The following is a 14187-nucleotide window of genomic DNA, read 5'->3' as shown; positions in this document are numbered from 1 at the left end:
AGAGCAACTTCAGGGCCCTTCATAAACCCATCTTCGTAGGATCATAAGAGAACAGTGTTTGGAAGGGACCCCAGAAGGTCTCAAGTCCAACCACTCCGGAACAGGGTCACGGCTAGTGGTTCAAGGCTTGATTCAGTCTGAGTTGGAAATCCCCAAGGCCAGAGCCTGCACAGCCTCTCTGGGTGACCTGATGCAGCACTTGCCTTAGCCTATGGGAACAAGGTTTCCTTATGTCCTGGCTCAACCTTTCCTCTGTCACTCTCCCCCATTGCCTTTTGTTTTCACACCAGGCACCATTGTCAGGAGCCTGGCTCTGTATTCTCCATGTCCTCCTTGCTGGTACAGGCAGCCAGTCCCCAACAGCCTTCCCTTCCCAAGATCTCAGGTCCCCATCAGCCTTCCCTTCTCCAGGCTGGACAAGCCCAGCTCCCCCAGCCTCTCCCCACAGGCACCGTGCTCCAGTCCCCACCTGTCCTGAGGGCCAATTGCTAAACCCACTCCTGCTTGCCAATAGCGTTCCTGAACTGGGGATCTGAAACCTGGATGGAGTATTCCAGAGCATCCCTTCCCTTGTTCTCCTGCCGTGCTCCTGGTCATACAGCCCGCCATGCTGCTGTCCTCCCTTGCTGCCAGGGCACACGCTGCCTCCTGTCCAGCTCCTGCCCACCCAGTTCTTTCCCATGGGCTGCTCCCAGCCAGGCAGCCCCAGCCTGTGCCATTGCAGGGGAGTCCCCTGCAGGGACCCCTCTGTCCCCTGCTCTCCTGCCCAGGACACCCTGAGAGCTCTGCAGCCCCCCCATGCCATGCCATCTCCCCACACCAGCGCAACAGCCCTGGCCCTTGGGCTCCTCAAGAGCTCTTCCTGCTCCAGGCACAGAGCAGCCATCCCAGAGCTGGAGCAGCCAGAAAGCTGATTTCATTCCCCTTCATTCCTGCCATGTGAGCACATATCACAGAGAAGAAGTTGCTGCAGGATCATTTATTTCCCTTAAATACAATGAAAGAACCCCACTGACACAAAGTCTGTGGGTCACACAACATGGGTGGCTAGTTAAGCTGGAGATGAAAACTGACATTTCTATGAAGACAACATAACTACAAATTGAAACAGGAAACCAAATGTAAAGAAAGAAACTCAGACGTGGCCTATCATGACCTACACTGGCAGCCCTTTCCAGGGTAAAGCAAGCAGTACATGGCTGCTGAAACACATCCAGTCACCAGCTTCCTCACAGCATCCTTGAGCTCCTGGTTCCTCAGGCTGTAGATGAGGGGGTTCACTGCTGGAGGCACCACCGAGTACAGCACTGACACCACCAGATTCAAGGATGGGGAGGAGATGGAGAGGGGCTTCAAATAGCCAAAGGTAGCAGTGCTGACAAAGAGGGAGAGCACGGCCAGGTGAGGGAGGCACGTGGAAAAGGCTTTGTGGCGTCCCTGCTCAGAGGGGATCCTCAGCACAGCCCTGAAGATCTGCACATAGGACCCCACAATGAACACAAAACAGCCAAGTGCCAAACAGAAACCAAGCACATGAAGCCCAACTCCCCTGAGGTAGGAATGTGAGCAGGAGAGCTTGAGGATCTGGGGGATTTCACAGAAGAACTGCTCCACAGCATTGCCTCGGCAGAGGGGGAGTGAAAATGTATTGGCTGTGTGCAGCAGAGCAGTGAGAAACCCAGCGCCTCAGGCAGCTGCTGCCATGTGGACACAAGCTCTGCTGCCCAGGAGGCTCCCGTAGTGCAGGGGCTTGCAGATGGCCACGTAGCGGTCGTAGGACATGACAGTGAGGAGGGAAAACTCGGCTGACATGAAAAAGAGAAAGAAAAAGGCCTGTGCAGCACAACCTGTGTAGGAGATGGCCCTGGTGTCCCACAGGGAATTGGCCATGGATTTGGGGACAGTGGTGGAGATGCAGCCCAGGTCCAGCAGAGAGAGGTTAAGGAGGAAGAAGTACATGGGGGTGTGGAGGTGCTGGTCGCAGGCTGTGCTGGTGATGATGAGGCCGTTGCCCAGGAGCGCAGCCAGGAAGATGCCCAGGAAGAGCCAGAAGTGCCAGAGCTGCAGCTCCCGCCTGTCTGCGAATGGCAGGAGGAGGAAGTGGGTGATGGAGCTGCCGTTGGACATCTGCTGCCTCTGGGCATGGGGCACTGTCAGAGGAGAAAAAGACAGTGACAGGTTAGGACAGGAGGGATGTCAGATACAGAAGTTCAATTTACACACTCACGACTCTGGACGCTTTCGGTCTGCATAGGAGAGGCTCAGTGTGACTTCGTCATGATTGTGTCTGAGGTTGGTTTTTTTGTTTGTTTTCCCAGTGTCACATCTGAAGACTGACTCTATTAGGGATAAAATTCCTAATTAAGTTTTTGAAGGCAACTGTGAAGAGTCTGAGCATGGGAGAGACAAAAGGGCTCAGCTGTCTGTTGGGAAGTCATTGCTAGGCCACTCTCCATCATCTTTACCAAGTCTTGGGAAACAGGAGAGGTGCCTGAGGACTGGAGGAAAGCAAATGTCACTCCAGTCTTCAAAAAGGGCAAGAAGGAGGACCTGGGTAACTATAGACCGGTCAGCCTCACTTCCATCCCTGGGAAAGTGATGGAACACCTTATCCTTGATGCCATCTTAAGGCATGTCAAGGATAAGAAGGTTATGAGGGGCAGTCAACATGGCTTTACCAAGGGGAAGTCATGCTTGACCAACCTCATAGCCTTTTATGAGGAAATAACATTGTGGATGGATGATGGCAGAGCGGTGGATGTGGTCTACCTTGACTTCAGCAAAGCATTTGACACAGTCTCCCACAGCATCCTCATAGCTAAATTGAGGAAGTGTGGTCTGGATGATCAGGTAGTGAGGTGGACTGCAAACTGGCTGAAGGACAGAAGCCAGAGAGTTGTAGTCTATGGGGCGGAGTCTAGTTGGAGGCCTGTATCTAGTGGAGTGCCTCAAGGGTCAGTACTGGGACCAGTATTATTTAATATATTCATCAATGATTTAGATGAGGGAATTGAGTGTACTGTCAGCAAGTTTGCTGATGACACTAAGCTGGGAGGAGTGGCTGACACGCCAGAAGGCTGTGCTGCCATCCAGCGAGCTCTGGACAGGCTGGAGAGTTGGGCAGGACTTGATGAAATATAACAAGGGAAAGTGTAGAGTCCTGCATCTGGGCAGGGACCTGCTGGAGAGAGTCCAGCGCAGGGCAACTAAGATGATTAAGGGAGTGGAGCATCTCCCTTATGAGGAAAGGCTGAGGGAGCTGGGTCTCTATAGTTTGGAGAAGAGGACACTGAGGGGTGACCTTATTAGTGTATATAAATATATGAAGGGGGAGTGTCACGAGGATGGAGCCAGGCTCTTCTCAGTGGCAAACAATGATAGGACAAGGGGTAATGGGTACAAACTGGAACACAAGAGGTTCCACTTAAACTTGAGAAGAAACTTCTTCCCAGTGAGGGTGACGGAACACTGGAACAGGCTGCCCAGGGGGGTTGTGGAGTCTCCTTCTCTGGAGACATTCAAAACTCGCCTGGACACATTCCTGTGTAACCTTATCTAGGTGTTCCTGCTCCGGCAGGGGGATTGGACTAGATGATCTTTTGAGGTCCCTTCCAATCTCTAACATACTGTGATACTGTGACAGCACTGGGCATCCATGGCTGCACACCCACATTCACACCATGCAGCCAGCCCCGGGAAAAGGGACCTGCCTTGTCCTGTCCCTCGCATGGTGCAGAGAGAAGCCCTGCTCTGCAGCACATCCTCCTCCTTATCTACACAGAGAAACCAAGAGAGTCCTCCTGACAGATCCCATGGACTGTGCGAGGCAGCAGCTTGAGGAGATCCCTCCAGGAACTGCAGCTGCATTGCCCTGCACCCAGAGCCTTACCATGCACAGGGCTGGGAAGGTTTCTCCTGCAGGGAGCTCTCAGCATCCTCCACTGCCAAGTGCCTTTAAGCTCTCTGAGGCTCGCAGGTCTCCCCTGGGTGCCTGCAGGCACTGCCCCAGCCCTGCTCCTGGCCAGAGCTGTCTCTCTGCAGCACTGCCCGCTTGCCAGCATCTATCTGCGTCCCAGGAGCCCAGCCCAGCTCAGCAGCAGGGGCCCAGCCCAAGGTGGCTCTGCCTCTGCCCTGCTGGGCACCCTCCAGGGCTCCCTGGTGCTCCAGGGGAACTCCATGGGAAAAAGCCTGAAGCAAGCCCTGATGTTCCCTCCCTCAGCTGGCAGACACACTGCCTGCCTCCAGTGTCATTTCTCTGATGAGACAGAGTTTGGTCTGAAAAATAAGATTTTGTAGAATCATGGAACCATTTAGATTGGAAAAGACCCGTAAGAACATTAAGTCCAGGAAGGGATTCTATAGGTACGTAGCGAATAAAAGACAGACTAGGGACAATGTAGGTCCCCTCCAGAAGATATCGGGAGAACTGGCTACCATGGATTTGGGGAAGGCTGAGGTTCTTAATGACTTCTTTGCCTCGGTCTTCACTGGCAAAGGCTCTGACCCCACCACCCAAGTCTTGGAAGGCAGACGCAGGGACTGTGAGAATAAAGACCCTAGGCCCACTGTAGGAGAGGATCTGGTTCAAGACCATCTTAAAAACCTGAACGTACACAAGTCCATGGGACCTGACATCCATCTGCGGGTCCTGAAGGAGCTGGCAAATGAAGTTGCTAAGACACTGGCCATCATATTTGAAAAATCATGGCACTCAGGTGAAGTTCCTGACGACTGGGAAAAGGGAAATATAACCCCCATTTTCAAGAAGGGGAAAATGGATGAGCCAGGGAATTACAGACCAGTCAGTCTCACCTCCGTGCCTGCCAAAATCTTGGAGCAGATTCTCCTGGAAGGCATGCTAAGGCACATGAAAAACAACAAGGTGGTTGGTGACAGCCAGCATGGCTTCACTAAGGGGACATCCTGCCTGACCAATTTGGTTGCCTTCTATGGTGGGGCTACAGAACTGATGGACAGGGGCAGAGCAGTTGATGTCATCTACCTGGACTTGTGCAAAGCGTTTGACACTGTCCCACACGACATCCTTGTCTCTAAATTGGAGAGACATCAATTTGATGGGTGGACCACTCAGTGGATAAAGAACTGGCTGGATGGCCGCAAGCAAAGAGATGCCTTCAATGGCTCGATGTCTGGCTGGAGACCGGTAACAAGTGGTGTCCCTCAGGGATCGGTGTTGGGACCGGTCTTGTTCAACATCTTTGTCGGTGACATGAACAGTGGGATTGAGTGCGCCCTCAGCAAGTTTGCCGATGACACCAAGCTGTGTGGTTCGGTTGATACGCTGGAGGGAAGGAATGCCATCCAGAGGGACCTTGACACGCTTGTGAGGTGGGCTGATGCCAACCTTCTGAAGTTTAACCATGCCAAGTGCAAGGTCCTACACCTGGGTTAGAGCATTCCCAGGCACGGCTACAGGTTGGGCAGAGAAGAGATTCAGAGCAGCCCTGTGGAGAAAGACTTGGGGGTGCCACGGCACCGCGGCAGCACATCGGGGCTGCTGGAAGGCGGCGAAGGCCCTGCTGGGAAACTGGAGGGTTTCAGCAATGCCCATGGAAGTGCTTCCACCAGCATGCTTGGAAGGACACCCAACATTGCAGAACATGGCAGGGCCCTGGCAGTCTGCACCAACCCTGCAGAATCTCCTCAAGCATTCTAGATGGAGGCAGAGGCCTCAGCAGGCTCTGGCAAGGCTGTGGAATAACACCGGGCATTCCAGAATGCGCAGGTGCTCTGGAACTGTGCTAAAGCCCTCAGGAGCCTGACCACCATTCAGAAAGGTGGCAAAAGTCATGGTGGACCTTGGAAGCCCTCCAGGTATTCCAGCCTCAGGGATCGTTATCAGACTTGCTCATGCTCCTTCACCATCAGAGCCGCTTCCCACGGAAACTCCTGGAATTGTCCCCAAGTAAGTCCAGAGTCTGTTCTCTGCTGCTGGCCTTCCTCATGCCCTTTAGCATCTGAGTCCCCACTATTGCATGCTCATGGCAGCCAAGGCTGACACTGATGATCACATCCTGACCAGCTTTTCCAGGGGTGCATCACCCCTCTTGCCCCGCCCTGCACCTGTGTTAACCGGTTGTGCCAAGACCCTCCACACTGTTGCACCTTGTTGCTTTGCATGGCCAGGGACTGCCAGGGCAATTACCTGCAAGGTACCAGCTCATTAGCCTTAGCTGCTGGCAAAAGACCTTTTCTGTTTCCCCTCCCTGAGCAAGTAGTTTGTAACTGTGAGAACAATGTCGCTCTTACCGACTCCTCTGATCCTCAGTCACAAAAGCCAACCCAACCTGTTCCCTGTCACACAGAGGACCTCCAGAAATCCAGGTTTCCCCTTCATGCAGGGGGCATCCACCCTCCTCATCCTTCTTGTCTCCATGCTACATCTCTTGGGGTTCCAGCCATCAAAGGGACATGAGACTACCTGTATAATTCTGTCCTTACAGGGCTAGATCTAGGGAACTGCATTTTAAATGATGCCTCACAGAGTCCAGTGCATTTTCTCCTGGGACAGCAACAGACCAGCAGGTCCTGGTGAAAAACATTCTCTCAGCACCTTGGATGCTGCCCCTTTGGTCTCATGAACTGGTAAGGCTGTAGTCTGCAAAGACCCTAACCCCTGACTTGATCCCCATCCAGTGCTGGTTGTTTCCCTTTCCCATCCAGGGTCCTTTCTCAAAGCACAAAGTCCTGAGAGATCTTGCTGGTGGTAACTGAGGCAAAGAGGAGATAGGCTGTCTGAGATCTACCTGCATGTACTCTTGCTTTATTTAGTGGTGGTCCTGTGTTATCTTGTTTCTTCTTTAACTGTTCCCGAAGTAGGAGCATCTCATCCTGGTGCTCTTGAATTCCTGTTTGAGCTTGTCTGAGATTTGCTATGACCCATCGCTGTGCATAAAGGATGCTGTCTCTGAAAGCCAGATGTAGCCAAGCACACAGTTAAAATGCTTGGGCTGTTCCTTAGCTGAATCATCAAGGGAGTGAGTAGAGACCCTGCAGTGATGTACTTTGTGTTCACTCAATGCCTGCAGCTAAAGGGTGGCAGAAAGGACAGACCTGGCATCACTGATAGCAACTGATGCCTGATGCCTCTGAGCGCTTACAAGAATATTCCCAACGATATTGTCTTGTCTCTATATCAGCCTGCACGTATCTTTGGCCTGTCTCTATAACTTGCATGTAACTTTGACCAGCCCTGTAATGCCAACTGTCACCAGAGATTTGCACCCAGACACGTCACTCCTGGCCCCAGTCAATGTTAATGCTGAGACAAAGCTCCCTCATGTAGGTGCCTTTTCAAGGAAGACCTGACCAGAGGCAGGAGGAATCCTACCTCCTGTGGGTTTGTGGTGTTCATGGGAGGGAGCTGAGTCCCCTTCCAGTCCCAGGCCTACAGACTTAGGAGGAGATGCCTCAAGTAACCAGGGTGAATCCACTCCATCAGCAAGGGTAAAGGAGATTCCAGCCTGTCCTTGCCTGGCTGTCCTAACGATGGGACAAGAAACAGGCTGCCCACAGAAGTGGTTCTGTCACCATCCCTGGAGGCCTTTAAAAGACATGGAGATGTGGCACTTGTTGACATGGATCAGAGGTGGACTTGACAGTGTTTGGTTGATAGCTAGAGTTGATCTTCAGTGTCTTTTTGAATCTAAACAATTCTGTAATTCTGATAAACTTTGTTTACACCAAATTCCATCTCTCAGCAGAGAAATGACGCTGCAGGAAGGCAGTGTGTCTCCCAGCTGAGGGAGGAAACATCAGTACATGCTTCATGCTCTTAACCATGGGGTTCCTCTGGAGCCCCAGGGAGACCTGGGGGGAGCCCTGGAGGGAGCCCAGTGGGGCAGAGGCAGAGCCACCTCGGCTGGGCCTCTCCTGATGAGCTGGGACCAAGGGGAGACCTGCGAGCCTCAGAGAGCTTAAAGGCACTTGGCAGTGGAGGATGCTGAGAGCTCCCTGCAGGAGAAACCTTCCCAGCCCTGTGCATGGTAAGGCTCTGGGTGCAGGGCAATGCAGCTGCAGTTCCTGGAGGGATCTCCTCAAGCTGCTGCCTCGGACAGGCCATGGGATCTGTCAGGAGGAGAGATGTGAGTCCCTGGGGAGGCTTTGTCAGTAACAGCCCTCAGTGGAGTCCACTAATGCTGAAGGGACTTGGGGCTTTGTTTCTGATTTGGACTTCTTGAGAGGTTTCCTCAGTCTCCTCTCAGCACCTGAGGTTCATGGACTCAGCCCAAATACACCATGGGGCTCATGAAAACCTTTGAGTTTTGTCAAGTCTTTCAGATGTCACCGCACTGTGGAGGTTTCTGAGTGCAGGGAGATTACAAAGAGCATCTGATAAAAGTTATTTGAAAGTGTTTTTTACTTTTCAGTTTAGAAATTTCTGTGACTTGTGGAATGCCTGGCACAGGGATCACTGGAACCTGCCAGCACCCCTCCTGCCTTCCGCAATGCCCAGTGGGCTTACGCGGGCCTTGCCGGAGCCAGGCAGGTCCCCTTGTGCTGAGCTCCCAGGGACAGCACCAGCAGCTGCACTGCCCAGGGGCTGCTCCTGCCCTGACACCTTCTCAGCACCTCTGACACCAGCAGCTCCTGCACACAGAAGGCTCCTGCTTCACCCCCAGCACCTCTGCAGGCAGAGCTCAGCTCCAAGCACAGGAACAAGCCCAGCGCCTCCTCCTCACCCATCCCCTGCTCCTACAGCTGGGATGGCACCAGCACATCTCCTGACAGCTTCTCCTCCCTTTAGAGCACACACCCACCATGTGTTTCAAGGCAACACTACAACAGGATTGCAAAGCCAAAGAACCCGTACCTGGATGCGCAGGGCAGGCACGGGAGATGCAGCCTCCCGAGGGAGGGCTCTCCTCTGCACTGGTTCCTGCAGGGCTCTAGCTCCTTAAATAGCCCTCGCTCAGCGTGGGGGCCCCGTCACAATGGGCGTCTCCACAGCGACCACCACGGCTTTGTGATGGTGGCAGCATCGTGCCCATGGCACTGGGCAACCAAGGGCTGGAACTGGGTGAGCTTTAAGGTCCCTTGCACCGCAAACCAGTCTGTGACTGTGTGACTGTAAAACACGATCTGCATTTGGTTGCAGAAGAGCTCTCAGCACTGTCTCAGCCCCAGGATCAGGTGCAGACATTTGTGCAGAACATCCTGGCTCTGCTGGTGACCCCATTCAGGGCAGGTCAGGCCTGCAGAACAGCCAGGATCGAGGGCATCACTGCCCCCTCCTCTGAAAGAAGACCAAGGGCTGAGCCTTGAGGAACCCCTGCTGTGCTTAATCAGTGCTGTCTGCATTGATGACCAGTGTAAAAGATGTGTCTGCAGGATTAAAGAGTTTCTTACGGAAGGAAACACTTCCAGTGCAGGCATGTTTCCTGGCCCTAAGTACCACCTCCCAAGATCTGGAGTACATCTTTTTGTATTGCAAAATGTTATTGTATCCAAACGCAATAAGTCATTCTTGAATTGTGTGACATGGTGATGACTATGAAAATGATGCCAAGTCATGTCTGGCACCTGTTTCATAGGTATCTTCTTAATGCATACAGAAGCTGAGATAAGCTTAAGCAATGGCTCTCTTGCTTTAGCCCATTGCAGGACATCTTGTATCTCTTCAGATGACTGCAATGAAACAAGAGGCTGGCTCCAATGTGCCATTAGGGTGGAGAGGTTTCCCTGGAACTCCTTCCTATCGTGTATCATTGATGTGTGATGCTAAAGCTGTTTCCCTGGAACACATAGGAACCAGACTTGAGCAAGGAAGGTCAAAGTGAAATGAAAGCAGCAGTGCTCATCTCAAGCTTTGTTCACAGCTCTCCAACAGGAGAGTAAGTTGGAATTGGAATGGTTGTTAGGACCTTGCTCCTTTCCAATGTGAAAATCATTCCATGAGGAATAACACTTTAAAGAACCTGGTGTTCTCTCTTTGAAGAGAAACAAATGAAGACAGCAATCCCATTCAAAGACCGTATCTCTCAATGCATTCTTCTGTTCAGAAACATTCTTGTCTGCCTTTTTGGTTTTCTTCTTTTCAGAGCCCTGTGGAGAGAAAGTGGCGACTGGCTCTGTCCCAGTTCCTCAGGTCGTCTCACTTGGAATCCCTCTTCCAGGGAAAGCTAACCATGAAGTAGACACAAATGCTATTCTAGAACTGAAATCAGGTCTGAAGAAGAGCTTTGAATCCAGGTAAAAACTTCTCTTACGTGTTCATGTGAAACTTTGAGCCTCCAGACTTCTGTTTGCGTTTTATGATGATTTTTATGAAGGTGCATTTCATTAAGGAACTTAGAAAATTAACCAACATGTTTAAATACACCAACTCTACTTGCACTTAATTTGATGCATTTAAACAAAATTACCAACATTATTTCAAACATGGCAGGAATCTTGATTGCTTCCAAGATCAAGTTCATAAGCTGTTGCATTTTGCTTTGACTGCAAAAAACAGTGCGTGAAAGTCAAGTATCTTTCATTAATTTCTCATCCATGTCCTCTGTGGACCATTGGCCTTCACCCACAGCCCAGGAGATAAATGTCAGAGGCTGAGAGAGCTGAGCTTGTTCAGCCTGGAGAAGAGAAAGCTTCTTAAGGGGAGACCTTAGAGCAGCTACCAAAGCCAAAGCTACAAGAAACCTGGAGAGGGGCTTTGGACAAGAGCCTGTAGGGACAGGACAAGGGAATGGCTTTAACCTGCCAGAGGGAAGACTGAGATGAGCTCTTAGGCAGAAGTTCTTCCTTGTGAGGGTGCTGAAGCAGCGGCACAGGGTGCCCAGAGAAGGTGTGGCTGACCCATCCCTGGCAGTGTTCAAGGCCAGGTTGGACACAGGGGCTTGCAGCAAGCTGCTCTAGTGGAAGGTGTCCCTGATTGTGTCGGGGGGTTAGAACTGGATGAGCTTTAAGGTCCCTTCCAACCCGAATTAATCTGGGATTCTGTGATTTTGTTCAATACCTTTAGCACTGGATGTAATTCCTAAATGATGGGCAAAATGAACCATAGGTTCCTTCAAGTGCAGTATATGTTAGTAAAGGTAAGACTGGAAAAGTAAATTGTGTTTTCTTCGCCAGTGTCAGGAAACATGACCAAAGAGCACAGGAGGTAGCAGTGTGAAAGACAGGACGTGTGAGCTTGTGTTCAGTAGGGAGATATTCTGTGATTCTGTCATTTATGGCCTTAGTATTACTGAGAATTTGAAGTTTATTAAATGCGTCCTCATCACTCTGCTTCCCTCAGTTGTTTGTAAGTGCTTGGCACAGATGGGCTGGCAGGACTGGGGCAGTGAGGAGATGCCCAAAATGCTCAAGCGCAGCATTAGTCAGTGATCCAAAAGTGCTGGGGGGCTTAACAGACAAAATCTACCCTCCAGAATGCTCCCTATCCAAGGGTATGGGGACCCAAGTAGGGGCCATCCTCAACCCTTCCAGTCAGGGAAAAGGGTGTGAGAAGGAGCGAACTGATACTGCATGTCCACAATTGGTAGATTATAGACACTGCCCCACACTGGGTGTTTTCTGGCAGTCCTGATGCTGGTGCAAAGGCAATCCTGAACTATTTGGTGGCAACCATCAACATAGCAGACTCATGATTCTCAGCCCTGGTGAAATCTGGGTTGTAAATACTGACTGTGAGGGAGCAGCTGTTCTATGAGCTTCCCACTTGGGCATGCTGGGGCTCCTGGCCAATGCACTCAGTGCAGCCAACACTGAGATGATGAGAAACTGCACGGCCCCGCGAGTCAACAGTAACAGAGGTGGCATAAAGCCCCTTCTGTTTCTAAGGGTATAAAAGCAGGAACCTCTTGTAACCGAATCTGAGGCCTCACCTATGGGTGGATGCACTGCATAGGAACTTCCCCATTACCTGAGACTCCTGCCATCGGCTGCAAGGCGGCTTCCAGCTGAAGTGTGGGCCTGGATGATGATTCGGTGGTGACTGGTGATGTGTTTCTTCTTAATCTCTGTTTTCTCTATGCAGTATTGGTTTGATGCATTGCTCATTTTCCTCTGTGCTTTACTTACATATTTATACACATATATGGTTTGTTTTATTGTACTTATTTACTATACAGAGATATCTACCCAGTTTGCTTTAATGTCCTTGTTTAATTTACTTTGCATGTTATCCAGCTAGTGTGTGATCATTTTGTTGAGTACCCTGCCTGTCAGCAGAACACTTGTATGCCCAGCAACCTCCCTGGCTCTCTTACAGACACCAGGTCCTGCTGCATTCCCCAAGGTGGAACTGGACATCTACAGAATAGGGGGTCCCACGTACACGATGGAACCAAAAGCAGCCTTGGAGGAGACAAAACAGAGAAGCCAGGGCCAGAAGACTATCGCCCAGGAAAGGTAAGGCAGCCTGCCCACCTCTCCTCCTCTGCTTTGCAACTACCAGCCTTTGAGCATCCCCACCTTCTGTTGGGGCTTCTGAGAACACACAATCACCTTAGCGGAGTGACCAGCCACAGGACAGCAGGCCTGCTCCCATGCCTTGGCCCAAAGCTGAGCAGAGGGAGGCCGAGGAACTGATTTGGAGCAGGGGCACTTGCTGGATCTGCTGCTGCACACCTGAAGGGAAGTGGACTTGGAGCTGTGACTCATTGTGCTTCAGAGGGAAATGGTTCAGAGAAGTCATCCTTGTGGGGATAACTGAAAGGGCCTTATTAATGACCAATGGTAATTAATCAGGGACTGAATTAAAATCAAATGGGAATCCAATGGTGATTTAGCAAGAATTGAATTTTAATTCAACTGTGAATTCACAACGATTTGAAGATGATGTAAATGATAATTTAGATGATGGCTTAGGCAATGAGTTTGCATTCTAGTATCTGTTTGATGCCTACAAGAAAGCTGGAGGGGGATTCTTTACAAGGGCATGTAGTGATCAGACAAGTGGGAAAGGCTTTAAGTTGACAGAAGGGGATGAATAAGATGAGACCTTAGGAGAGTTCTTCCCAGTGAGCGTGGTGGGACACTGTCACAGGCTGCCCAGAGCGACATCCATCCAGCAGCAGGTCTTTCCAGGTTCAAGGCATGCAGAGAGGCAGCTCTGCCCGGATTTACCACTGATTTAATATAGATTTGATAAGAAAGAGAGAAATTCTATTGAATAAGGGGCAGGACTCAAAAAGTGCTCCCTGATCATGGCAAGATTGGAGTAAAAAAAACAATAAACACCCAGTTTGCCAAATTGGGGTGGAATTTGGTCTGCGATGACCCCTAAAGCACCCTGAGAGCATCCTCAGTACCCTCAGAGCACTCCAGGGAATACTCCTAGAGAATCCCAGAGAATGCCTGAAGCACCTCCAGAGCACCCCATGGACCCAGTCAGAGCTCATGCATCACAATGACCTTGGGGACATGGGGACCACAGTGGTGGCTGATTCTGGAACACGGCCACGGAACCCCACGGAACCCTTCAGCGGAGGCACCGGGAGATGACGGCAGCCCCACAGAACACAAGCTACCAGTGGAGGAGGCAAGAGCAGCTCCTCTGGTGGTTCCAGTCTTGGTGTCTTGGAGCCGGTGACACCTGTGGACACAGGAGCGTGGAACGAGGTGGGTGGCGATGGCGATCTTGGGGTGCTTTAGGAGTTGCCCAGAACACCTCAAGTGACTTGCCCAGAGTGGCTGCTTTGGACTTGGTGTGCAAGTTGTGCTGGCTGAGCCGGCGGCGGAGCGCTGCGACTGCCTTAAATCCTGGGATCTGCCCTCATTTCTTCTGTGGAAAAGAGGAGCCTGTGGGGATGGGACAAGGGGGAATGGCTTTAACCTGACAGAAAGGAGAGATTGAGGTGGGATCTTGGAAGTTATTCCAACAACATGCATAAACACAGAAGCTGTTCCCACGACTGCAACAAGCACAGCAGCTAGTGCAGTGCCAGCCACGGCAATGCGGCTACTCCAATGTCTCAGACAGAAACTGCTGCTTCTCCAAACTCAAGAGACACGCAGTGAAGTTTCTCCAAGCCCAAGACAATGAGTTTGCCTTCAGCACCTAACAGGATGCCTACAAGAGAGGTGGACGGGGATTCTTTTAAGGGTGTGTAGTGATAGGACAAGGGGGAACAGCTTTAACCTGACAGGGAGGGGAGATGAGATGAGATCTCAGGAAGAAGTTTTTCCCTGTAAAGGTGGTGGGACACTGGCACAGGGTGCCCA

General features: G+C 51.3%; 1 pseudogene across 1 annotated transcript; it reads right to left on the bottom strand.

Annotated features, from left to right (window-relative positions):
* Nucleotides 1-1149: 1149 nt before the first annotated feature.
* On the bottom strand, nucleotides 1150-2127 carry LOC308228602 (olfactory receptor 14J1-like; annotated as a pseudogene). The gene has a single exon. The product of its transcript is annotated as an olfactory receptor 14J1-like (transcript).
* Between the last annotated feature and the right edge of the window lie 12060 nt (nucleotides 2128-14187).

Source organism: Psittacula echo, assembly GCF_963264785.1.
Source record: "Psittacula echo genome assembly, chromosome: 19".
In the NCBI taxonomy this organism is placed as follows: Eukaryota; Metazoa; Chordata; class Aves; order Psittaciformes; family Psittacidae; genus Psittacula; species Psittacula echo.
The sequence above is the reverse complement of the archived record's forward strand: the minus strand, read 5'-3'. Positions and strand labels throughout refer to the sequence as shown.